Source organism: Sus scrofa, chromosome 9, assembly GCF_054392235.1.
Source record: "Sus scrofa isolate SSC_HxYL_T2T_F1_AM1 chromosome 9, Sscrofa_HxYL_maternal_Yorkshire_Landrace_v2.0, whole genome shotgun sequence".
Lineage (NCBI taxonomy): Eukaryota > Metazoa > Chordata > Mammalia > Artiodactyla > Suidae > Sus > Sus scrofa.
The window spans coordinates 75,602-101,174 of record NC_139391.1 but is presented as its reverse complement, the minus strand read 5'-3'; the positions used below and the strand labels follow the sequence as shown (position 1 = coordinate 101,174).

The 25,573-nt window shown below is 52.3% G+C and overlaps 2 long non-coding RNA genes across 2 annotated transcripts in view; one reads left to right on the top strand and one right to left on the bottom strand.

The window, feature by feature from the left end:
• Positions 1-11,719, top strand: part of LOC110255344 (uncharacterized) — a 28,301-nt gene extending 16,582 nt beyond the window's left edge. Inside the window, exon 6 of the long non-coding RNA XR_014816695.1 lies at positions 8,552-11,719. This is a non-coding gene — a long non-coding RNA (uncharacterized LOC110255344). The remainder of the gene's footprint in view (positions 1-8,551) is intronic.
• Positions 1-25,573, bottom strand: part of LOC110258639 (uncharacterized) — a 49,926-nt gene that overhangs the window by 3,257 nt on the left and 21,096 nt on the right. The window contains exon 3 of the long non-coding RNA XR_014816694.1: positions 289-1,967. This is a non-coding gene — a long non-coding RNA (uncharacterized LOC110258639). The remainder of the gene's footprint in view (positions 1-288; positions 1,968-25,573) is intronic.

Here is a 25,573-nt window from a genome sequence, read left to right as displayed (position 1 = left end):
GTTGGGGTGAGGGCCCTGGCTGACTCTGAGATAGTCCCCCCCATCATGCCTTTCAGTGCGCTGTGAGGGAGAGGACATAGGAAACCAGGCTGGCAAGGGGCCCAGGCCTCTGCCTGGAGTGCAGACCAGGCTTCTGCTGTGGGAGGCAGAGGGAGGCCTGAGATTGTTAGAGCAGATGGCCACCAGATGGCGCCATAGCACCAGCGTGCCCCCCTTGCATCACCTAGACTTCAACCTCAGGCCCCCAGGCAAGATTGGAGATGGGTCTTGGTCCAGTGGCCCAATGGCTAGAGAGTTTGACAGGCTAACTCTGGTCCGATTCCCGTTGGTGGTTTGGAGGCACAACCCTGGACCCAGAAATACCAGGCTTGGATTTTGGCCCTACAATTTGCTGGAATCAGGCTGCTCCATGTAGAATGTACTTCCAGAAAGGTGGCCTTCTGGTTGTGAAGGCGCCGTGTCAGCACAGTGGTTTTGGGCGCAGACTTTGCTCTTTCTCTCCGGAGATCTCCTCAAGCTTTTCCTTCCCTCCCACCTGATCCTCTCCCTCCTCGGCCAGACACCTGCTGCAGGGAGGTCCTAAAACCAGGTAACTTTTACAAAGGCTGCATGGTCCTTGGGTTCATGCTGGGTCCCAGGCTTGAAGGGTGCTGACTGATCAGGGGCTGCTCACATGACTTACAAAGTGGGATTGTTGATTTCAGGGTGTGGGGTGAGTTCCGGCTCTGAGATTGTCATACCCCAGCCCATAGTGTACATCTGTGCACTGAAAGGGAGAAGAGGAAGGAAATCACACTGGCAGTGCCCCCGGGCACTGCAGAGCGGACTTCTGCCGTTGGAGGCTGTCAGGTCTCCGAGTTGCTGTTAGAGCAGCGCATTCTGGTCAAAGGGCTCTGGAGAACCCCGGAGACCCTCCTCTCCTTCAGGCTGAAATATGTGGTTGCCGATTGTATGACGAGACCCCATGGCAGTGCTCGGGGCTGAGATGGGGTTACAGGGCGCCTCTTACCATCTGGCCAATTTCTTTCACCTCAGGATACTGGCATAATTCTGCTCTCACATCTTTGGTTCAAATTCAGCCTGTTTCTCCGATAAATGACCAGAAAATTTGACAGGCTTTCTGAGGGGACAAGCAAATTCCTGGCTTGAATCTCGAATGTTCACATTTCTGAAAGTGGCTGACATCATGCCCTTTCCTCTTGGGTGTTCAGTTCGCTGAGAGGAAGGAGCAGAGGACACTCACGCCAGTCTGTGCCCAAGACCAGTGCTTCAAACGGCAAAGCCCCATCTTTAGCCCTGTTGTTTCTGGACCCAAGGGTCTGCCTCTGGAGAAACAGGGCCAGCTGACCCAGGGAGCCTGTCACACTCTGGCCCTGGGGCACCAATCTGGCTGACATACCCGCCAGATGCTGAGGGCACAGCTGTGTCCCTGCCCTGAGGTGAGTCCGTTTGGCCAGAGCTGTAGAGGCTCCCTGTTTCCAGCCTAAGCCTATGAGCATGTGCTGAGGGTCCCACAGTCCTCCCTCAGCTGCAGCTCTGAGCCCGGAGTCTCAGCCAGGCGTCTGCCAGGGGCTCTGCCTGGGCCTGGGCTGGGGTTCAGCCTGGCGACCTTCATCTAACACCGTCTCTCAGCCCTTCCTCCTGTTTCTCAGCCGCCCTAGAAGCTACCCGGGCCTTGGGCCTGAGCTGCTCGATTTCATTTCTCCTCAGCTGCTGAGCCGAATGAATGCCCTAGATGCTGAGGTATTTCCCTCTCACAGTGTCCCCGAGTGCTCACCCCAACTTACCCCACCCCAATACATAAAAACCTCTGCATCCCCACCATTGGGTACCGAGAGCCTTCTTTAAATCAGTCCCAGCTGCCTTCCCTCTCAGGCCCTTCCCTTAGTTCTGCTCCTTGAAACAGCGATTGCAGACAGGACATAGAGGTTCAGATGGAAGGGGAAGAAAGAATCCGGGGAGAACTCCTGAAAGATAAAGCACAGGGGTTCCTGTCTGCCCCTCAAAATAGCACCACTTTCACAAGCTCCCTTCATGACCACCAGCCCCGTTGGACACGTGATGACTTTACAGAAGCTGCAGGATTGGTAATTGCGAGGCCAAGATTCAAGCAGATATTGTGGGTCCAGTGTCCCTGCCCCCTGAGAAACTAAGAGCAAACCAACCCCAGAGAACGTGTCCACCTCTCTGGCCCCTGGGCAGCCAGAGCCGGATGGAACTACCCATCAGATGCAGAAAGCAAACATCTTTCTGCTCCCTGATGCGAGTCAATTTGTGCCAGAGAGTCAATAGCGCCCTGCGAGCCATCTTAACACATCCTAGGGCTCCCACTAACCCCTCTTGGCACCACCTCGTAGCCTGGAGGTGCACCCAGGGGGCTTCGGATGGGCTTTGTCTGTGCTCTGGCCCCTTCCGGAGGCCGTCTCCTCTAACACTGACTCTCAGCCTTTCCTCCGGTTTCCCTCAGCAGCCCCCCAGGGCTCTCCTGGCCTTGGGCAGCTGCCAGCTTGATAGAATTCCTCCTCACCTTCTAAGCCAAGTGAAGTGCCCAGAGAGAGGGGCAATTCTCTTAAAGACTCCCAGCACGCACCCCCCCACCCCAACTTAATGCATTAAAATCCTTTTAATTACCCTACTTTAATTCCCGAGACCTTTAAGTCTGCTCCCTGAAACAGGGCTTGGGGACAGGAAAACGAGGCCCCAAAGGAAAGAGAGAGGGAATTTGGGGGAGGGTCTTGAAGCACAAAGCCTAGCGAATTGCACAGTCGCCCAGAGGAGCCAGCACCACTGTTAGACGCTCCCTTCCCGACCATCAGCCCCTTTGCCGCAGGACAATGACCTGGGTGGGGGGCGGGGCCAAGATTCAAGACAGACATTTCCCGTCCAGAGTCCTGCCTCTGAGAAACAGAAAGCAATCCATCCCCAGAGAACCTGTCAAACTCTCCTGCCGCTGGGCCACCCAGGCAGGGGGGAAACGCCCATCAGATGCTGAAGGTGTTAAGTCCCCTCCCTGAGGTGAGGCCATTTGGGTCAGAGTGTTGGAGGCACCCCAACCACCCCCAAATCGATGAGCCTGTGCTGAGTGCTCCCACATTCCTTCTTCCACTCGGGCTCTGAGCCTATTCGAATGTGCTGCCAGGCAGCGGCAGAGGGTCTCCGCTGGGGCTCCGTGCGGCCTGGTGACCATCTGCTCTGACCCCATCCCTCAGCCCTTCCTCCCGGTTCCCTCAGCAGCCCCTGCAGCTACCCTCTCCTTGGGCCCTGGCCGCTTGATTTCACTGCTCCTCAGCCACCCAGCACAGTGAAGTACCCCAGACACTGGGTCCTTCTCAGCCTCCCGCACGCAGCCTACCCGATCCCCGGACATTCAAACTCTCCGCCTCCCCACCCACTGCGTCTTGAGTCTTTAAATCAATCCGCTTTCATTCGCAAGACCTGCCTTCAAGTCGGCTCCTTGCGATACAGAGGTAGAGGCCAGAAAAAAAAAAAAGGCTCAGATGGAAAGTGAGGTTTGGGGAGACGCCTTGAGGAAGAGACCCAGGGCTCCTCCAGCCGCCCCGAGCACCCGCCCCTTTCACACCGGAGGACCTCAGGAGGCCGGCGGCTCGGAACCTGTACGTCCGAGACTCAAGACAGATATTTGCGTGTCCAGAGTTCTGCCTCTGAGAAAACAAAGGTTGCGTTTCCTTCCAACAACAGCTCGCAGCCCTCGCCTCTCATTCCCTCGGCGGCTCAGCAGGACGTGCTGGCCTCGGACCCATGCCAGCTGGAGGTCCTTTCTCCTCCCCTTTAGCGCAAGGACTGCCCAGCAGCCGGGGCCTTCCCTTCTCACAGGCGCCCAGAGCGCTCACCTCGGCCGCCTCCGCCCCAAGCGTGAGACTCCCCGCCTCCCGGTTCCCGAGAGCCTTGTTTATTTCAACCCCTGCGCTCAGGGCGGCTCCCGGAAACCCGCTTAGACACGGGGAAAAAAGCTCAGATGGAAGCACAGTTAGAAACGCAGGTAGAACTCTTGAGAGACAAGGTACCTAGATTGGCACAGGTGCCACAAAAAATGTGCCCTTTTAACATGTTCCGTTCACAAACATCCACATTTCCCCCCCCTTTTTTCAGGGCTACACCCGCAGCATATGGAGATTCCCAGGCTAGGGATCCAGCTGCAGCTACAGCTGCTGCCTATGCCACAGCAACACAGGATCCAAGCTGTGTCTGTGACCTACAGCACAGGTCACAGCAACACCGGACCCTTAACCCACAGAGCGAGGCCAGGGATAGAACTAGCAACCTCATGGTTCCTAGTTGGATTCGTTTCTGCTGCACCAAGGTGGTAACTCCTGAAAAAAAATTTTTTTTAATGTAACAACATCATGGAGGCTCGAGGCTTGAAAACTGCAAGCCCAAGATTCAGACAGACATGTCAAATCCAGAGTCCTGCCTTTTGAGAAAGAAAAACCAATCTGACCCCAGAGAATTTGTCAAATTGGGCTGCCTGACTGGGCTTGACATGCTCATCAGATGCTGAAGGCACAGGCCTGTCCCCTCCCTGAGGTTAGGCAATTTAGGCCAGAGGGTCAGAGTCACCCTGTAACCAACCCCAACACGCTGGGCACCTCCCTAAAAAAAAAGGGAAAAAAAATGTGGATGTTTGTGAACGGAGCATGTTAAAAGGGCACATTTTTTTGTGGCACCTGTGCCAATCTAGGTACCTTGTCTCTCAAGACACGTATTTCCCCTTCCTGAGGTGAAGCAATTTAGGACAGAGTGTCAGAGGCACCTTGGAATTAACCCCAACTCTCTGGGCATGTCCTGGGGTACTTACCAACCCGAATTCAAGCCCACCTCTGAGCCTAGAGGTGTGGACAGGGAGCTGCAGATGGGATCTGCCTGTGCTCTAGCGCCATCTGGCGGCAGGCCCCTTTAATGACAACTCTTCATGCTTCCTGTTTCCCTCAGCAGCCCCAAGAGGGCACTGGCCTTAGGCACCTGCCAGCTTGAAGTCTTCCTCCTCACATTTAAGTGCCACGACTTGCTCTGCAGACTGGGGGTATTTCTCAAAGTCTCCTAGAGCGCTCACCCCAATGGAACCAACTGCAATACCTCAAAACCCTCTGCCTCCCCGACCACTGGGTCTTGAGCACTTTCTTTAAGTCAATCAGCTTTCCTTCATGAAACCTGCCTTAAAATCTGCTCCCTGACAGAGGTTAGAGGTCAGGAAAAAAAAAAAAAAAAAAAAAAAAAAAAAAGGCTCAGGGGGAAATAGAAGAAGGAAGTTTGGGATAATGTCCTGAGTGAAAAAGCACAGTGATTCAAACTGCCAGCTACTACAATCATCACAACATTTACAAGCTCCATTCAGGACTACCAGCCCCTTTTTCCACATGACAACTTTACAGAAGCCAGTGGCTTGAAAATGATAATTCCAGGATGCAAGACAGAGATTGGTGGGTCCGGAGTCCTACCTCTTGAAAAACAAAGGCTGGTCTGACCCCAGAGGCCTTGGAAAACTCTCTGGCCCTTGGGCTATCTGACCAGGTTGGAATAGCCAATCTGATGCTGAAGACACACTTATTTTTCCTTCCTGAGTTTCACCAATTGGTCCAGAAAATCATAGGTGCCCTGAAATTAGCCCCACACTCTAGGCACCCAACTTTCACCCCATCTTTGAGCCTGGAGATGCAGCCAGGGAGGTGCAGGAGGCTCTGCCTGTGCTCTGGTGCCACCTGGTGACCATCTACTCTAACACCAACTCTCAGCCCTTCAAGCTCAGCCCCTCTGGGGCTGCCCTGGCCTTGGATGTCCTCCAGCTGGATTTGGTTCCAGATCTCCCTCTCAACCCAAGGAAATGCCCTACAGACGGAGTCATGACTTTCTCGACGTCTCCCAGCACGCCCCACCCTAGACCACCCACTACCTGACATCTGTCAGAGGCCCCGCATTTTCAATCCTGTGAGGAGGATTTAAAACAATCAGCACCCTTTAGGCCCTTGAGCCAGACTTAAATCAGTAAACCTCCACCCCCACGCATGTTACAGGTTTTCAGATGGGTCCCACTAACAGGGTTCCGGTAGAGGAGGAAGAGGCTCAGATGGGAAGGGAAGCAGGACACTTGGGGAGGACACCTGAGAGAAAAAACCCACAGGGAGCTCAAAGCCGACCACCAATCTATCAGGAGGTTTCCACGCTCCGTTCATGAAGAACAGACCCCTTTTCTTTTCCTTTCTTTTTTTCCCCTTTTAGAGCTGCAGGGTCATATGGAAGTTCCCAGGCTAGGGGTCAAAATGGAGCAATGGCTGCTGGCCTACACCACGGCTCAGAGCAATGCCGGATCCTTTAACCCACTGAGTGGGGCCAGGGATGGAACCTGCATCCTCATGGATACTAGTCGGATTCGTTTCTGCTGTGCCACAATGGGAACTCCCAACAGACCCCTTTTCCAAATGACAACCCACACAAGTCAGAGGTTAGCAAACTGCAAGCCCAAGGTTCAAGACAGGTGTTTCTAGGTCCAGAGCCCTGCCCAACATTAAAAACAAAGGACAGTCTGACCCCAGGGAACAGTCAACCCTCTGACACTTGGGCCACCCAAGGAGACTAGAAAGGCCCATCAGATTTGAAGGCAAGAGTGTGTCCTGTGCCTGAGGCGAGGCAGCTGGTGGGGAATGGGGGGAGTCAGAGTCTCTTTAAACAACTTCACAACTCTGGGCAGATCCAGGCAGTTCCATCTTCAACCTGGTATCAGAGCCTGGAGGTGTGTCCAGGGAGGGGCAGGTGGGATCTGCCCCTTCTTACACAATGAAGTGAACGAGCAAAGCCCTTTGAGAGGTGGGTGTTTCTCTCTCCAAGTAAAACAATGACACACACTCCTCCCTATATCCCACACCAGACACAGTAAAAGAGGTGAACCCAAGCCAAACAGGTGACCAGACTTAAATGAAACAGCACCCCGCTCTTCATTTCTGTGTCTTGGCTTGAGGTAAGAATTTTCACCAGGGGTGAAAGGAGGGGAGAGGCTCAGATGGAAGGAAAAGAAGAAAATTTTCAGAGAGCCTTCAAGAGACAAGGCACTGGGATGGATGCAAACTGCTACCAAGGAACCGCTGCCTTTGCTCTCCTCACTCATGAGGACTGCCAAGCTGCCCAGATGCCAAAAGCAGTGCAAACCAGATCTGGGAACCCTGCAGGGCCAGTATTCAGTCAAACGCTTTTTGGGCTCCGATGTCTGCCTCTGCAGAATCTGAAAGCAATCAGAATTCTTTTATGGACGTTCCCAGGCTAGGGGTCCAATTGGAGCTGTAGCCACTGGCCTACACCAGAGCAACAGCAGTGCAGGATCTGAACCATGTCTGCAACCTACACTGCATCTCAGGGCAAAGCTGGATCCTTAAACCACTGAGGGAGGACAGGGATTGAACCCACGTCCTCATGGATGCTAGCTGGGTTCACTAATTGCTGAACATGATGGGAACTCCCTGAAGGCAGTCAGAATTCTTTGTTTTTTTTTTTTCCTTTTTTTTATGGGCTGCACCTGTGGCATATGGCGGTTCCCAGGCTAGGGGTCAAATTGGAGCTGTAGCTGCCGGCCTACACCACAGCCACAGCAATGCCAGATCTGAGCTGCGTCTGCAACCTACACCATAGCTCAAGGCAATGCCGGATCCTTAACCCACTGAGCAAGGCCAGGAATTGAACCCAAAACCTCATGATTCCTAGTCAGATTCATTTCCACTGCTCCATGATGGGAACTCCCAGTCAGAATTCTTTTTTTTTTTGCTATTTCTTGGGCGGCTCCCGCGGCATATGGAGGTTCCCAGGCTAGGGGTCGAATCGGAGCTGTAGCCACCGGCCTACACCAGAGCCACAGCAACGCGGGATCCAAGCCTCGTCTGCAACCTACACCACAGCTCACGGCAACGCTGGATCGTTAACCCACTGAGCCAGGGCAGGGACCGAACCTGCAACCTCATGGTTCCTAGTCAGATTCGTTAACCACTGCGCCACGACGGGAACTCCCCAGTCAGAATTCTTGACAGCATGTCCAGTCATCTGGACCTCAGGCTCCCTGAGCTGTCTGAAAGTGACCCAGAAATAAGGTCCTTCCTATCAGGTGAATTAATTTAGACCCGACAGTGAGAGGTGACCTATAACCTAGCCCCCCTCACAAGGCAGACACCAGAGGGACCCAAACCACCGGCTTGAACTGCACCTCTGCACTGGGACGTGCCAATGCCAAGCCGCTGGGTGTGTCAGGCTCCTCGTCCTCTAGTGGCCATCACGACTCCCGGCCAGTCTCGTCCCACACCTCTGTCTCCTGATACCACCTGGTTCCGCGGGCACTGCCCTTAAGCACCTGGGAGCCTGGTGCTATCCTCCCGTCTCTCTCAGACTCTGAGGCCCTGCGGAGGACAGTGTTTCCCCAAGTCCTCCACATGCCTCCCTGCTCCCTGTGTGTCAGCCCTCCTTTGAATCCATCAGGGGAACACACTTCGAGTCAGGCATCCTGATTCACCCACCCTGCCCCGCTTCACCAGCCTTTATTCTGTGTCACCTGCTTCAGGTAAGATGTGCCCTCAGGGGTGCTCAAAAGGCAGGAGAGGCACAGATGGAGGAAGATCTAAGGAACAATGCAGCGCAACCCCAAGAGAGAGGGCTCCTGCATAAGGACAGCCCGCCCGCCACAAGGGTCAGCTTTCACGCACACTCTTCATTGACGACCAGCAGCCCAGCTCTCCAGAGGCCAAGCCCTGGACCCTGGAAAACTGCAGGCCCCAAACCCCAGCCAGCCACCTGTGTGCTAACACTCCTACTTCTGGAGAACCCCAAGGCCCTGTGGACCCCAGTGGCACATACAATGATGTGGGCTTTGGGTTAGCTGAGTCGACTGAACCTGACCATGACATTTGGAGGGCAGAACACGTTCCCTTTTACCGGGTGTGCCAGTTCAGACTGGAGAGTCACCTGAGACCTGTACGTAACCTCCTTTCGAAGGACATCGTCTGGGGGATCCACCCATCCCCAACTTGAAACCCATCTTTGAACCTGGAGGTGATACTACCAAGCCTCTGCTGGGCTTGAAGTGTGTTTTGGCGCCCTCTGGTGGCCATTCTGTCTAATGACAACTCACAGCCCTGCCTCCAGCTTCCTGAACAGGAAAGAATGCCCTTGGCTTATGCTCCAAATAGTTGATTTAATCCCTCCTCTCACTCTAAGAACAATCAAGCTCATTCTAGGCGCATTAATATTCTGTCGAAGTCAGCTATGGCACTCACTCCTCCTAATCCTTCCCCACTCGTCTAAGTCCTTGAGTCGAACCCATCCAAATCTGGTGACAGAATTTCAATGAATCCTGTTCCCCACTCTTCATTTGCGGGTTTTGGCCAGAGGTTTGATTTTCCCCTCCGGGGGGAATTAGAGGAGGGAAGAGGCTCTGAACAAAGGAAAAGAAGAAATTTTTCAGAGAATCCTCAAGAGACCCGTCTCTGGGATGAATGCAGCCTGTGGGCTGATAAAGGAAGCTTTAGTGCATTCAATTCCTGAGCCCCTGCCCAGCTGTCCTGAGGACAAAGCCTGCAGAAGCCTGATTGGGAGCACTGAAAGCATAGTCCTCCGTCTCATGCCTTTCTGCTGAGATGTCAGCCTCTGCAGAAGCCAAAGGCCATCAGAACTTTAGATGACCTGTCCAATCATCTGGAATTTAGGCTCCACCAGCTGTCTGAAAGCGACCTGCAGATGATAAGAGCAGGACAATTTCTTCCTATCAGGTGAGTTAATTTAGACCTGTAACCTACCCCTTCTGCCAAGGCATGTCCCATGGGGATCCACTTCACCCAATTCCAGCCTCACCTCTGGGCTGGGATTTGCCAATGCCAAGCAGCTGCTGGGCCCTGTCAGTGCTCTGTCGCCTTCTGGTGGCCAACCCCTCAAATAACAACTCAGAGCCCTTCCTCCTGCGTCCTGCCCAAAGCCATGGATGCACTGCACCCTCCTCCTTCAGCTGAAGGCTGAACTCCCTCCTGCTCTCATCCTAAGTTCCACCTTGTGCCTTACAGAGGCCAGAAGTCTCTCTCAAAGTCTCCTGGGACTCTCCATCATCCGGCCTATCCAACCCACTACCCTACATTATTGCCCGATCCCACTTCAAGTCAGCTCAACAGCTGGAAATCCATAAGCCTGCATTAATACATGTGACCTAGTACACACTCTGGTTAGTTCCTCAGGAATAAGTTGCAGGAAGCAGTGGGGCAGGTAGACAAAGAAAAAAAAGAAACTCTAGGGAATAATTTGAGACTTAAATCCCAGGAAGGAGCACATCCCGGCCAGCCCAAGATGCCACTTCTACACACTCCATTCAGGTCCTCAAGCGCTGCTTTCCAGATGCCACCTCTGACCAAGCCCCGTTTTGGTAAAGGGACATATGCAAGGCTCAAACCAAGTACCTGTGAATTCTGGGTTTTAATGCTGCAGAACCCAGAGGCTGTAAGACCCCGCCCCCCCCCCCATAGCCTGTCAAATCATCAGTACTTAGGGCTCCGTGATCCCCGTGGAAATGATCCCTAGTCATGAAGCAGGAACTACGCGCGCCCACTCCCAGGACATGTGTTTGGGACCCGAGAGTCAGAAGCAACATGTAACTCAACTGACCTCACTGGGCATGTCCTCCAGTGCCACCAGTGCCCACTCCAACCACATTTCCTATGCTCAAGATGCCAACACGTAACAGCATCTCAGTATGTTTGGGCTCCTCTTCCTCTAGTGGCCATTACCATTCTTGTCCCACACTCTCCCTCCTGACCACACCTGGTTCTGTTGGCACAGTTTTTGTGTACCTATAAGCCAGCGTTGGTCCTCCTGTCTGGTTCACTCTCTCAGAATCATCTAAGGCCTTATGGAGGTGGTAATTCTGAGTCCTCCATATGCTTCCCGGCTCCCTGTGTGTCATCACACCTATGAGTCCATCAAGGAAACACACTTGGAGTCAGGCAACTGCCTTTGCATTATTCCCCACAACACCCCACATCTCCAGCCTTTGTTTTGTGTCACCTGGCTTCGGGTAAGATGGAGAAAAAGTAAGGCGCATTGCAGAACACCCTTGGGAGAGGGCTCCTGCATAAAGACAGCCTGCCCGCCACAAGACATCGGCTGTACACTCACTCTTCAGTGATGACCAGCAGCCCAGCTCTCCAGACCCCTGGACTCTGGGAATCTGCATGTCCAGTAATCCAGCCACATGCCTGCCTGCTCAGAGTTCTACTTCTGGAGAACCCCAAGGCCATAGGAGCCCCAATGGCCTGTCCTACAATGTGGGCTTTGGGCTGGCTGGGTTGACTGAAGGTGACCCTGATATTTGGAAGGCAGAACACTTTCCCTTTTACCAGGTGTTCTAATTGAGACTCGAGGGTCAGCTGTGGCCTGTATGTGACCACTTTTTAATGGACATTTCCTGGGGGATCATCTGGCTACAGAGCTGTCTGAAAGCCACCCACAGGTGGAAAGGGCAGGACAAGTCCTTCCAACCAGGTTAGTTAACTTAGACTTGAGAGTCAGCGGTAAACTGTAACCTGGCCCTCCTTGCGATACGTGCCTCAGGGGGATCCACCTCCTCCAACTCAAACCCCACCTCTGGGCTGGGATTCGCCAATGCCAAGCAGCTGCTGGGCTCTGTCACTGCCTCTTCACCCTCTGGTGATGAATTGTTGAATAAAAATTCAGAGCCCTTAATCCTGTATCCTGACCAAAGCCATGTTGGCACCACACTACCCTTGTTCACCTAAAGGCCCAACTCCCTTCTACCCTCCTTCTAAGTACAACCGTGTGCCTTACAGGGGCCAGAGGTCTCTCTCAGACTCTCCTGTGACTCTCCCTCCTCCTCCCTGCCCATCACCACTACCCCATGTCATCCGGCTGATCCCACTTCAGTTCAGCTCACCACCTGTAAATACATCTGGCTGCCTGAATACACGCAACCTATTCCTTGCCATTGTTCATTTTCGTGGATGACTTTTAGCAAGCCATGGCTCAGTTAGAAAAAAAACAGGAACCATATGGAGGAATTTGAGACTTAGACCCAGGAAAGAGCACATCCTGCACAGCCAAAAATGCCGCTTCTACACCTCTCCATTCATGTCCTCAAGCACTGCTTTCCAGGTGCCACCCCCAACCAAAGCCCCATTCTCCAAATCAGACATGCCCAAGGCTCAAACCAAGTACCTGTGGATTCAGGGTTATACTGTTGGAGAAACCAAAGGCTATTGGTCCAACCACACCTGCTCCCCAGATAGACGGTCAAATCATCAGCACTTAGGGCTCCGTGACCCCTGTAGAAATGACCACCTGGTCATGATGGAAGAACTACGCAGCCACCCCCAGGGGATGTGTTTGGGACCTGAGAGTCTGAAGCAGATGTGACTCAACTTTCTTCACTGGGAGGTCCTCGGGTTGCTGCCAGCACCACCTCCAACCCCACCTCTAACCCCGGAAATGCCAACACTAAGCAGCATCTCGGTATGTCGGAGCTCCTCGACCTCTAGTGGCTATTCCCACTCCCAGCTATTCTCATCCCAAACTTCTGCCTCCTGACCAGACCCGGTTCTGTTGGCACTGCTCTTGAGCACCTGGGAGCCTGGCTTGGTCCTCCTGTTGCTTCACTCTCTCAGAATCATCAAGGCCTTATGGAGGGTGGTATTTCACTAAGTCTTCCTTGTGCCTCCCTGCTCCCAATCTGTCAGCACTCCCTTGAGCCCATCAGGGGAACACATTTCAAGTCAGGCAATGGCTTTACATTACTTCCCAGAACATCTGCTTCACTAGTCATTGTACTGTGTCACCTGCTTCAGGTGAGACGTTCCCTCAGTGGTGCTCGAAAGGCAGGAGAGGCTCAGATGGTGGAAAAACTAAGGAACATGGCAGAACACCCTCAAGAAAGAGGGATCCTGCATGAAGACACCTCCCTCCAAAAGATGTGGGCTTTTATACTCACTTTTCACTGATCAGCAGCCCAGCTCTCCAGAGGGCAACCCCCGGACTCTGGAAAACTACACGCCCAATACTCCAAGCAGCTGCCTGCGTGATCAGAGTTCTACATTTGGAGAACCTAAAGCATGTCTGAACCCTGATGGCCCATCCAATAATGTGGGCTTTAGGCTAGCTGAGTCGACAAAGTTACCTCCATTTTTGTTTTGTTTGTTTGTTTTTTGTTTTTATTTTTTGTCTTTTTTTTTGCCATTTTCTTGGGCCGCTCTCGCAGCATATGGAGGTTCCCAGGCTAGGGGTCTAATTGGAACTGTAGCTGCCGGCCTACGCCAGAGCCACAGCAATGCGGGATCCAAGCTGTGTCTGCAACCTATACCACAGCTCGCAGCAATGCCGGATCTTTAACCCACTGAGCAAGGTCAGGGATTGAACCCACAACCTCATGGTTCCTAGTCAGATTTGTTAACCACTGAGCCATGATGGGAACTCCTGTTTTTGTTTTTTTGTTTTTTTGTTTTTTTGCTTTTTATGGCCACACCTGTGGCATATGGAGGTTCCCAGGCTAGGGGTGAAATCGGAGCTGTAGCTGCTGGCCTATGCCACATCCACAGCAACACAGGATCTGAACCACATATTTGACCTACCCCCCCAGCTCATGGCATCACCAGATCCCTAACCCACTGAGCAAGGTCAGGGACTGAACCTGCATCCTCATGGATGCTAGTCAGATTCTTTTTTTTTTTTTTTAAGAGGGATTTGTTTTTTTTTGTCTTTTTGCTATTTCTTGGGCTGCTCCCGCGGCATATGGAGGTTCCCAGGCTAGGGGTCCAATCAGAGCTGTAGCCACCGGCCTACGCCAGAGCCACAGCAACGCGGGATCCGAGCCGCGTCTGCAACCTACACCACAGCTCACGGCAACGCCGGATCGTTAACCCACTGAGCAAGGGCAGGGACCGAACCCGCAACCTCATGGTTCCTAGTCAGATTCGTTAACCACTGCGCCACGATGGAAACTCCTAGTCAGATCCTTTAACTGCTGAGCCATGATGGGAACTTAGTACCCTGATATTTTTAAGACATAACACTTTCCCTTTTACTAGGTGATCCAATTCAGACTGGAGAGTCAGCTGTGGCCTGTACGTAGCCACTTTTTGATGGACACCTCCTACGTGATTCACCCATCCCCATCTTGAACCCCATCTCTGAACCTGGAGGTGCCACCACCAAGCAGCTCTTGGACTTGGACCTCCCTTCAGCGCCCTCTGGTGGCATTTCTCTGTAATGACAACTCACAGCCCTGCTTCCTTCCTTCTGAACAGAGCCCCTGGTTGGACTGCATTTGGCTTGTGCAACCAATAGTAGATTTAATTCCCCCTGTAACTCTTAGAACAACCAAACACATTCCGGGGGAGGGGGGGGGGAGAATTATTCTCTCAGAATCAGCCATGGCACTCCCTCCTCTTAATCCTTTCCTCTCCTCAAATTCCTTGAGTCAAACACCCTTCAAATCATGTGACCAGATTTCAATGAATCAGCTTCACAATCTTTTTTTCTGGGACTTGGCCAGATGTAAGATTTTCCACTCAGGGGGAAAGAGAAGATAGGAGAGGCTCAGACGGAAAAAAGGAAGAATCTTTTCCGAGAACCCTCAAGAGACCAGTCTCTGGGGCAAATGCAACCTGGGGCCCAAGCAAGGAACTGCTGCTTTTGCACCCTTCATTCATACACCTGCCCAGTGGACAAACACCGTGCAAGCCTCATCAGCGCAACCTGCAAGCCAGTATTCAATTCCATGCCCTTTTGTCTCAGATACATCCTCTGTAGAATCCAAAGGCAGTCAGAACTCTAGACAGCCTGTCCAATCATCTGGACTTTAGGCTGCCCAAGCTGTCTGAATGCGACCCACAGATGGGAAGGGAAGGTCTTTCATTCAGGTGAGTTAATTTAGACCCGAGAGTCAGAGGCAATCTGTAACCCAGGCCTCCTCAGAAGGCCTGTCTCGTGAGGATCCACCACCCCCAACCTCCTGGTTCAGATTCTCCCATGACAAATAGCGGCTGGGCTCTGCTTGTGCTCCATCGCCCTCTGGCGGCCAATATCTCTAATAACAACTCAGAGTTTGTTCCTTCTGAGCAAACCATGGATGCACCGCACTCACCTTGTTCACCTTAAGGCCTAACTCCCTCCTACTCTCACTCTAAGAAACCCCCCCATGTGCCTTACAGATGCCTAGAAGTCTCTCTGAAAGTCTCCCCTCCTCCTCCCTATCCAACACCACTACCCTATGTCCACCGGCCAATCCCACTTCAAGTCAGCTCACCAGCTTTACAGTCATCCTCCTGTCTTAATACCTGCGACTTAGTTCTCATTATGTTTCATTCCTCATGGGTAACTTACAGGATGCTGAGGCTCAGGGGGAAAAGGAAAAAAGGAACTCTAGGGAGGAGTTTGAGACTTAGACCTGGGAAGGAGCACAACCTGGCCAGCCAGAAATGCTGTTTCTACACACTCCACTCAGGTCCCCAAGCACTGCTTTCCAGATGCACCCCGACAAAAGCCCCATTCTCCTAAATGGACATGCCCAAGGCTCAAACCAAGTGCCTGTGGATTCAGGGTTATTCTGCTGGAGAACCCAAAGTCTTTCTGACCACCGATGCCTCCTGGTCCAGACAGGCTGTCAAATCATCTGTAGGTCGAGCTCCATGATCCCCAAGGAAAAGACCATGTAGTCCTGTAGGAAGAAGTATGCACCCACTCACAGGGGAAGTTTTGGGGACCCGAGGGTCACAAGCAACCTGTAACTTGACTTTCCTCGCTGGGCACATCCTTGGTCTGCCACCAGCGCCACCTCCAAACCCATCCCTGAGCCTGCCATTGTCAACACGGAACAGAAGCTGGGCATGTCATAGCTCCTTGTCCTTTAGTGGCCAGAACCACTCTCATCCACTCACATGTCAAACTTCTCCTTCCTGAGCACACCCAGTTCTGTTGGCACTGCTCTTGAGCACCTGGGAGCCGTATTTGGTGCCTGCCCCCCCCCCAACAATCTAAGTCTTGATAGAGGGTGGTATTTTTCTCTCTAAATCTTTAACCTGAAACCATGTTCCCTGTCTGTCAGCTCTTTGAGTCCATCAGCAGAACATACTTCAAATCAGGCAACTGGTTTTACATTGTTCCCCATTACACCAGGCTTGGCCAGCCCATATTTTGTGTCACCTGGTTTCAGGTAATGCGTTCCCTTGGTGGTGCTCGAAAGGAGGGAGAGGTTCAGATGGAGGAAGATCTAAGGAATTTTGCAGATACACCCAAGAGAGAGAGGGTCCCTGCATAAAGACAGCCTGCCCACCTCAAGCTGTCAGCTTTTACACTCATCCTTCATTGATGACCAGCAGCCCAGCTCACCACAGGTCAAAACCCTGGACTCTGGAAAACTGCATGCCCAATACTCCAGCCAGCTGCCTGTGTGTTCACAGCTCTACTTCTGGAGAACCACGAGGCTGTATGAACCCTGAGGCCGTGTACAATAAAGTGGGCTTTGGGGTAACTGAGTCGACTGAAGGTGACCCTGATATTTGGAAGGCAGAACACATTCCCTTTTACCAGGTGAGCCAAATTGGACTGGAGAGTGTTCTGGCCCTTTCAGTAAGGCTTTTCGATGGACCCCTCCTGGGGGATCAACCCATTCCCATCTCAAACCCCATCTCTGAGCCTGGAGGCACCACTACCAAGCAGCTCCTAGGCTTGGGCCATGCTTTGGCCTCCTTGGTGGCTATTCTCTGAAGGACAACACACAGCCCTGCCTCCTGCCCCATGAACAGACCCCCTGGATGGGTTGCCCTGGGCTAGTGCATTTGATGGTCCTTTTACTCCCTCTTCTCACTTGAAGAACAAGCCAGCACCATACAGGGGGTGATTTTTCCCTCAAAGTGAGCCATGGCACTCACTCCTCCCAATCCTTCCCCACTGCTCTAAATCCTTGAGTCGAACCCATCCAATCTGGTGACCAGATTTCTTTTGTTTTGTTTTGTCTTTTTGCTATTTCTTTGGGCCGCTCCCGTGGCATATGGAGGTTCCCAGGCTAGGGGTCCAGTCGGAGCTGTAGCCACCGGCCTATGCCAGAGCTACAGCAACTCGGGATCCGAGCCACGTCTGCAACCTACACCACAGCTCACGGCAACGCCGGATCGTTAACCCACTGAGCAAGGGCAGGGATCAAACCCGCAACCTCATGGTTCCTAGTCGGATTCGTTAACCACTGCGCCACGATGGGAACTCCTGGTGACCAGATTTCAATGAATCTGTGTCCCACTCATCATTTCTGGGACTTGGCCAGAGGTAAGATGTTCCCCTCACGGGGGAATGAGAGGAGGGGAGAGGCTCAGATGTACAAAAAAGAAGAAAAATTTCAGAGAACCCTCAAGAGACCTGTCTCTGGGGACACAACCTGCCAACCAAAGAAGCATTACTTTTAAGGGCTCCATTCGTGAACACCCTCCAGCTGTCCAGAGGTCAAACACCGTGCATGCCTGACCTGGGAGCCCTGCAAGCCCAGTATTCAATCCCACACATTTTGGGATCAGGTGTTAACTTCTGCAGAATCTGAAGTCAGTCAGAACACTTAGCAGCCTTGCCAATCATTTGGACGTTTGTCTCCTGGAGCTGTTGGAAAGCGACCCACAGATGTGAAGGATTTATAGGCAGGACATGCCTCCTCTCCATGCATATCCCTGGGGGATCCACCATCCCCAACTCAAACCCCACCTCTGGCCTGGGATTCGCCCATACCAAGCAGCTGTCGAGCTCTGTCGCCCTCTGGCGGCCATTCTCTTGAATAGCATCTCAGAGCCCTTAACTCCTGCTTCCGGACTAGGGCCATAGGTGCACCGTGCTTGTTTTGTTCACCTGATGGCAGAAGTCCCCACTACTGTCACTCTAAATACCACCCTGTGATTTACGGAAGGCCAGATGCCTTTCTCAAAGCCTCCCAGGACTCTCCATCCTCTTCTCTATGCCACAAAACTACCCTACATCCACCAGTGGATCTCATTTCACGTCAGCTCACAGGCTGGACGCTCATCCGCCTGCATTGATACACACAACGTAGTTCTCTCTATGGATCGTCCTTGGGGGTCACTTACAGGAGGCCATGGCTCAGGTAGAAAAAGAAGAAAAGGGAGTCCCCGTTGTGGCTCAGTGGTTAACAAATCCGACTAGGAACCATTAGGTTGTGGGTTCAATCCCTGACCTTGCTCAGTGGGTTAAGGATCCGGCATTGCTGTGAGCTGTGGTGTAGGTTGCAGACACGGCTCAGATCCCGCATTGCTGTGGCTCTGGCATAGGCCGGCAGCTACAGTTCCGATTAGACCCCTAAGCCTGAGAACCTCCATATAGCTGTGGGAGTGGCTCAAGAAATGGCAAAAAGACAAAAAAGAAAACAGAAAGAAGAAAAGGACTCTAGGGAGGAATTTGGGACTTAGATCCCAGGAAGTACCATATACTGGCCAACCAAAATGCTGCTTCTACACATTCCACTCAGGTCCACAAGCACTGCTTTCTGGATGTCACCTAGGACAAAAGCACCACTATCCTAAATGAACATGCCCAAGGCTCAAACAAAATACCTGTGGATTCAGGGTTATAACAATGGAGAACTCAAAGGCTTTCAGACAACCCCCCCCAAACCCGCCCCAGCCCTGATAGCCTGTCAAATCATCTGGTCTTAGGGCTCGGTGACCCCTGTGCAGATGACCCCTAGTCATGAAGGAAGAAACACACACCCTCTCCCAGGAGATGTGTTTGGGAGCTGAGAGCCAGAAAGAACCCATACCTCGAATTTCCTCACTGGGCACATCCTCAGGCTGCCATCAGCACCACATATAACCACCTCTCTGAGCCTGGTAGTGCCAGCACCAAACAGCAGCTGGGCATGTCATAGCTCCTCATCCTCTAGAGGCCATTACCACTTCAGCCAGTCTCATCCCAAACTGCTGCCTCCTGACCCCACCTTGTTCCACTGGCAATGCTCTTGAGCACCTGTGAGCCAGATCTAGTCCTTCTCTCTCTCGGAAAAATAAAAGAGCATGTGGAGGGTGGTATTTCTCCCTCTAAGTCTTTCATGGGCTTGCCTGCTCCCATCTCTCAGAAACCCTTGAGTCCATCAGGGGAACAAACTCTGTGTCAGGCAATAGGCTTTTATTTAGTTCCCCACCCCACTTCACCAGCCCTTAGTCTGTGTCACCTGGCTGCAGGTAACATGTTCCCTCAGTGGTTCTTGAAAGGAAGGAGAGGCTCAGATGGAGGAAAATTTGAGGAACTTTGAAGAAAACCCTCAAGAGGGACATCTTGGCATAAAGACTGCCTGCCAGGTAAGACATCAGTTTTACACTCACCCTTCATTGATGACCAGCAGCAGCCCAGCTCTCCAGAGGCCAAACCACCGACTCTGAAAAACTGCATGCCCAATACTCCAGCCAGCTGCCTGCGTGCTGAGAGTTCTATTTCTCAGCATCTGGACTCTGCAGACCCGTCTAACAATGTGGGCTTTGGGCTAGCTGAGCCGACTGAAGGTGACCCTGATACTTGGAAGGCAGAATCCTTTCCTGTGTGTACCAATTCAGACTGGCGTGTCAGCTGCAGCCTGTAAGTAACCCCGTTTCAATGGACACCTCCTGGGGGATCCACCCACCCCCATCTCAAACCCCAACTCTAAGCCTGGAGGTACCACTATCAAGCTGCTTCTGGGCTTGGACCACATTTCAGCACCCTCTGGTGGACATTCTTTCTTGCCTTTTTTTTTTTTTTTTTTTTTTTTTTTTTTTGGCTTTTTAGGGCCGCACCTGCAACATATGGAGGTTCCCAGGCTAGGGGTCCAATTAGAGCTGCAGCTGCTGGCCTACGCCACAGCCACATCAGATCCGAGCAATACCTACACCACAGCTGTCAGCAACGCTGGATCCTTAACCCACTGAGTGAGGCCAGGGATCAAACCTGCAACCTCACAGTTCCTAGCTGGATTCATCTTCACTGCACCACGACAGGAGCTTCTGGCAGACATTCTTTCCAATGACAACTCACAGCCCTGCCTCCTGCCTTCTGAACGGACCCCCCTGGATGGACTGCCCTTGGCTCCTGCACCCCTTGGTGGATTTAATCACTCATTCCCCTCTAAGAACAAGCAAGCACCTGCTGGGGGGTTATTTTTCTCTTACAGTCAGCCATGGCACTCACACCCTCCCCACGCCTCTCAGTCCTTGAGCCAAACCCACTCCAAACCAGGTGACAGGACTTCAGTGAAGACTCCTCCCCTCATCATCTCTTTGACTTGGCAAGAGGTAAGATGTTCACACTCGGGGGGAATGGGAGGAGGGGAGGATGGAAGAAAAGAAGAAATTTTCAGATAACCCTCAAGAGATGAGTCTCTGGGATGGATTCAACCTGCCAACCAAGGAACCGCTGCACTTACACTCTCCATTCACCACCACCTGCCCAGCTCTCCAGAGGCTGAACACCATACAAGTCTGATCTGCAAAATCACTGCAAGCCCAGTATTCAATCCCATGCCTTTGGGCTGAGATGTAAGCTCCTGCAGAATCCAAAGGCAGTCAGAACTCTTCAGAGCCTGTCCAATCATCGAGACTCTAGTCTACCTGAGCTGTTGGAAAGTGATCCTCAGATGGGAAGGGCAGGACAAGGTCCTTCCTATCAAGTGAGTTAATTTAGACCCAAGAGGTAGTGTCAACCTGCAAAGTAGACCCTCATGCAGGGCATGTCCTGTGGGACCCACCACCCCCAACTGGAACGCCAACTCTTGCCTGGGATATGCCAATGCCAAGCAGCTCCTGGGCTCTGCCTGTTTTCTCTCACCCTCTGCCAGCCAACCTCTCAAATAACAACTCACAGCCATTCCTCTGGCCTCTGGACCAAAGCCGTGATGCACCACACTCACCTTGTTCACCTGATGGCGGAGCTCCCTCCTCCTGTCACTCTAAGTACCACCCTGTGCCTAACAGGAGGCCAGATGTGTCTCTCAAAGTCTCCCAGGACTCTCCCTCCTCCCCCGTGTCCAACACCACTGTGCTATGTCCACCAGCCTGTCCCACTTCAAGTCAGCTCACCGACTGAAAATTCATCTGCCTGCCTTAATACATGCGATGCAGTTCTAGCTATGGTTCACTCCTCCTGGGTAACTCACAGGAAGCGGTGGCTCAGGTAGATAAGGAAGAAAAGGAATTCCAGGAAGGAATTTGAGACATAGCTCTCAGGAACAGCATATCCTGGGCAGCCAAAGATCCTGCTTCTACACACTCAATTCAGGTCCACAGGCACTGCTTTCCAGATGCCACCCCCAACAAAAACCCCTTCTCTTAAATGGACATGCCCAAGGCTTGAAACATGTGGATTCAGGCTTGTACCTCTGGAGAAACCAAAGGCTTTCAGATCATCCCCAACCCCAGATAGTCTGTCAAATCATCTGGTCTTAGGGCGCCATTACCCCTGTGCAGATAACCCCCTGGTCATGAAGGTAGAACTACGCACCCACTCACAGGGGAGGTGTTTGGGGTCACAGGGTCAGAAGTGACCCATAACTCTAATTTCCTCACTGGGCATATCCTCAGGCTGCCACCAGTGCCATCTGCAACCCCATTTCTGAGCCTGGTAGTGCCAACACCAAACAGCAGCTGGGCATGTCATAGCTCCTCATCTTCCAGAGGCCATTACCACCCCAGCCAGTCTCGTCCCAAACGTCTGCCTCCTGACCCCGTCTGGTTCTCTTGGCACTGCTCTTGAGCACCTGGGAGCCTGATTTGGTCTCTCCCTCAGTCTCTGTCTCTCTCGGTCTCTCTCAGAAAAAATCACAGGCCTTATGGAGTTTGTCACTTCTCCCTCCAAGTCCTCCATATGCCTCCCTGCTCCCTATCTGTCAGGATTCCTTTGAGTCCATCAGGGGAGCACACTTTGTGTCAGGCAACTGGCTCTACATTACTTACCCACCCCACCCTGCCTTGCCAGCCCTTATTCTGGGTCACCTGGCTTCAGGTAAGATGTTCCCTCAGTGGTGCTTAAAAGGAAGGAGTGGCTCAGATGGAAGAAAAACTAAGGAACTTTGCAGAACACCCTCAAGAGAGAGGGCTCTGGCATAAAGTCAGCCTCCCTCCAAAAGACGTTGGCTTTTACACTCACTCTTCATTGACAAGCAGGAGCCCAGCTCTCCTGAGGCCAAACCCTAGAACTCTGGAAAACTGCATGCCCAATTCTCCAGCCAACTGCCAGAGTGCTCCTAGTTCTACTTCTGGAGAACCCCAGGGCTGCCTGAACCCTGGAGGCACATCCAATAACGCGGGCTTTGTTTGGCTGAGCCAACTAAAGGTGACCCAGTTATTTGAAAGGCAGCATGATTTTCCTTTTACTGGGTGAGCCAATTGGGACTGAGGAGTTATCTGCAGCCTGTAAGTAACACCTTTTCAACAGACGCCTCCTGCGGGATCCACCCATTCCCATCTCAAACCCCATCTCTGAACCTGGAAGTGCCACTACCAAGCTGGTACTGGACTTGGCTGGCATTCCCGAGCCCTCTGGCAGCCATGTCTCTAAAGATGACTCACAGCCTGTCTCCTGAACAGAGCCCCTGCTTGGACTGCACTGGGATTGTGCACCCAATAGTCAATGTAATCCCTCCTTTCACACTAAGAACCACCAAGCACCTTCCGGGGGCTTATTTTTCTCTCAGTCAGCCTTGGTGCTCACTCCTCCAAATCCCTCCTTACGTCTCTAAGTCACTGGGTGGAAACCACTCCAATCTGGGGGGCAGATTTCAATGAATAAGCCTCCCCCTCTTCACTTCTCGGAGTTGGCTTGAGGTAAGATTTTCCCTGTCAGGGGTGAATGAGAGGGCATTAAAGGCTCAGATGAAAGGAAAGGAAGAAAAATTTCAGAGAACCCTCAAGAGAGGAGCCTCTGGGATGGATGCAACCTGCAGACCAAGGGACAGCTGCTTTTGCACTCTCCATTCACAACCACCCTCCCAGCTGTCCAGAGGCCCAGTGACATGGATGCATGTTCCACAACAAAACACTTCAAGCCCAGGATTCGATCCCATGCCCTTTTGTCTCAGAGGCAGCCTCTGCAGAATCTGAAGGCAGTCAGAACTCTAGACAGCCTGTCCAATCACCGTCACTTTAGGCTACCCAGCTGTCTGAAAGAGACCCCAGATAGGAAGGGCAGGACAAGGTCCTTCTTATCAGGTGAATTAATTTAGACATGAGAGTCAGAGGCGACCTGTAACTTAGCCCTCTTTGCAAGTCATGTCCTGGAGGTGGGGGGGATCCACCCCCCCCCAAAATCAAACTCCATCTCTGGCCTGGGAAAACCAGTGCCAAGCAGATGCTGGGCTTGATATGCTCTTTGGTGCCCTCTGGCGGTCATTCTCTCTCATGACAACTCAGAGCCCTGCCTTCTGCCTCCTGAACTTCAGAACCCTTGGATGGACTGCTGTGGGCCTGTGCACCCGATATTTGATTTAATCCCTCCTCTCACTCTGTGAACAACCAAGCGCCTTCCATGGGGTTATTTTTTTCTCAACGTCAGCCATGGCACTCACTCCTACCAATCCTTTCCCACTCCTCTAAGTCATTGAGCTGAACCCACTGCAAATCAAGTGACTGATTTCAATGTATCAGCCTCCCTCTCTTCATTTCTGGGACCTGAATTGAGGTCAGATTTTCCCCCTCAGGGGTGGGTGAGAGGAGGGGAGAGACTCAGATGGAAGGAAAAGAAGAAACTTTTCAGAGAACGCTCAAGAGTTGAGTCTCTGTGATGGTTGCAACCTGCTGACCAAGGAACCTCTGCTTTTGCCTCTCCATTCACATTCACCTGCCTGGTTGTCCAGATGCCAAACAGCAGGCAAGCCTGATCCAGGAACACCGCAAGCCAAGTGTTCAATCCCATGCCCTTTGGGCTTGGATGTCTGTCTCTGTGGAATCCTCAGTCAGTCAGAACTCTTGACAGCATGTCAAATCATCAGGACTTTAAGCTACCCAAGCTGTCTGAAAGTGACACCCAGATGGGATAGGGAGGACAAGGTCAGAGGTGAGAGTAAGAGGGCATCTGTAAGCTGGCCCTCCTCACAAGTACATCCCTGTGGGATCCACCGTCCCCAACTCCAACCTCACCTCTGGGCTGGGATTTGCCAATGCCAAGCAGCTGCTGGGCTCTGTTGGTGCTCTGTCACCCTCTGGTGGCCATTCTCTCAAACAACAGCTCAGAGCCCTTCCTCCTGCCTCCTGACCAAAGCCATGAATGGACTGCTCTCCCCTTGTTCCCCTGATGGCTGAATATTCTCCTACTCTCACTCTAATTACCACTGGTTCCTTACAGAGGCCAAAGGTCCCTCTCAAAGTCTCCCAGGGCATTCCCTCCTCCTCCCTACCCAACATCACTACCCTGCACCCCCTGGCCAATCACATGTGAGGTCAACTCACCACCTGGACATTCGTCTGCTTGCCTTAATCTCCTCGATCTAGTTCTATCTGTGGATCATTCCTCGGGGGCATCTGACAGGATGCAGTGACTCAGGTAAAAGAAAAGGAGAAAAGGAGTGTGTAGAAGTGATGTTTTCCGCTGGCGAGGATGTGCTCCTTCCTGAGGTCTGTGTCTTACGTTACACCCGAGGGTGTAAGACGTCACCTCTACACCCTCCATTCAGGTTCACGAGCACTGCTTGCAGATTCCACACCTGACCAAATCCCAGTTCTTGAAAACGGACATGCCCAAGGCTCAAACCAAATACCTGTTGATTCAAGGTCCTACCGCTGGAGAACCCAAAGGCATTCAGACTCTCCCCCTCCCAGGTAGCCTGCCAAGTCATCTGGTCTTAGGCCTCTGTGACCCCCTATGCAAGTGACCACTAGTCATGAAAGAAGAACAGTGCACCCACTCTCAGAGGACCTGTTTAGGACCCAAGAGTTAGAAGCAACCTGTAACTTGCCTTTCCTTGCTGGGCACATCCTCAGGGTGCTGCAAGTGCCACCTCCAACCCCATCTCTGACCCTGAAAGTGCCAAAACCAAACAGCAGCTGGGTATGTCAGGGTTCCTCGTCCTCCAGTGGCCATTTCCACTCCCAGCCAGTCTCATCCCAAATTTCTTCCTCCTGACTCACCTGGCCCCACTGGCACAGCTCTTGAGAACCTGTGAGCTCAATTTTGTCCTCCTCCTCCTGTCTCTTTCTTACAGAAAAATCAAAGGCCTTATGGAGCATGGAATTTCTCTAAGTCTCCTATGTGCCTCCCTGTGCGCTGTTTGTCAGCACTCCTTTGAATCCATCAGGGGAGCACATTTTGAGTCAGGAAACTGGCTTTGTATTTCTTTCCCACCCCCACCCCCACATTGCCAGCCCTTATTTTGTGTCACCTGGCTTCAGGAAAGATGTTCCCTCACTAGGGCTCAAAAGGAGAGCAAGGCTCAGATGGAGGAAAAACTATGGAATTTTGCAGAACACCCTCAAGAGAGAGGGCTCTGGCATAAAGACAGCCTGCCCTCTAAAAGACATCGGCTTTTACACTCACTATTTATGACCAGCAACCCAGCTCTCCAGACGCAAAACACATGGACTCT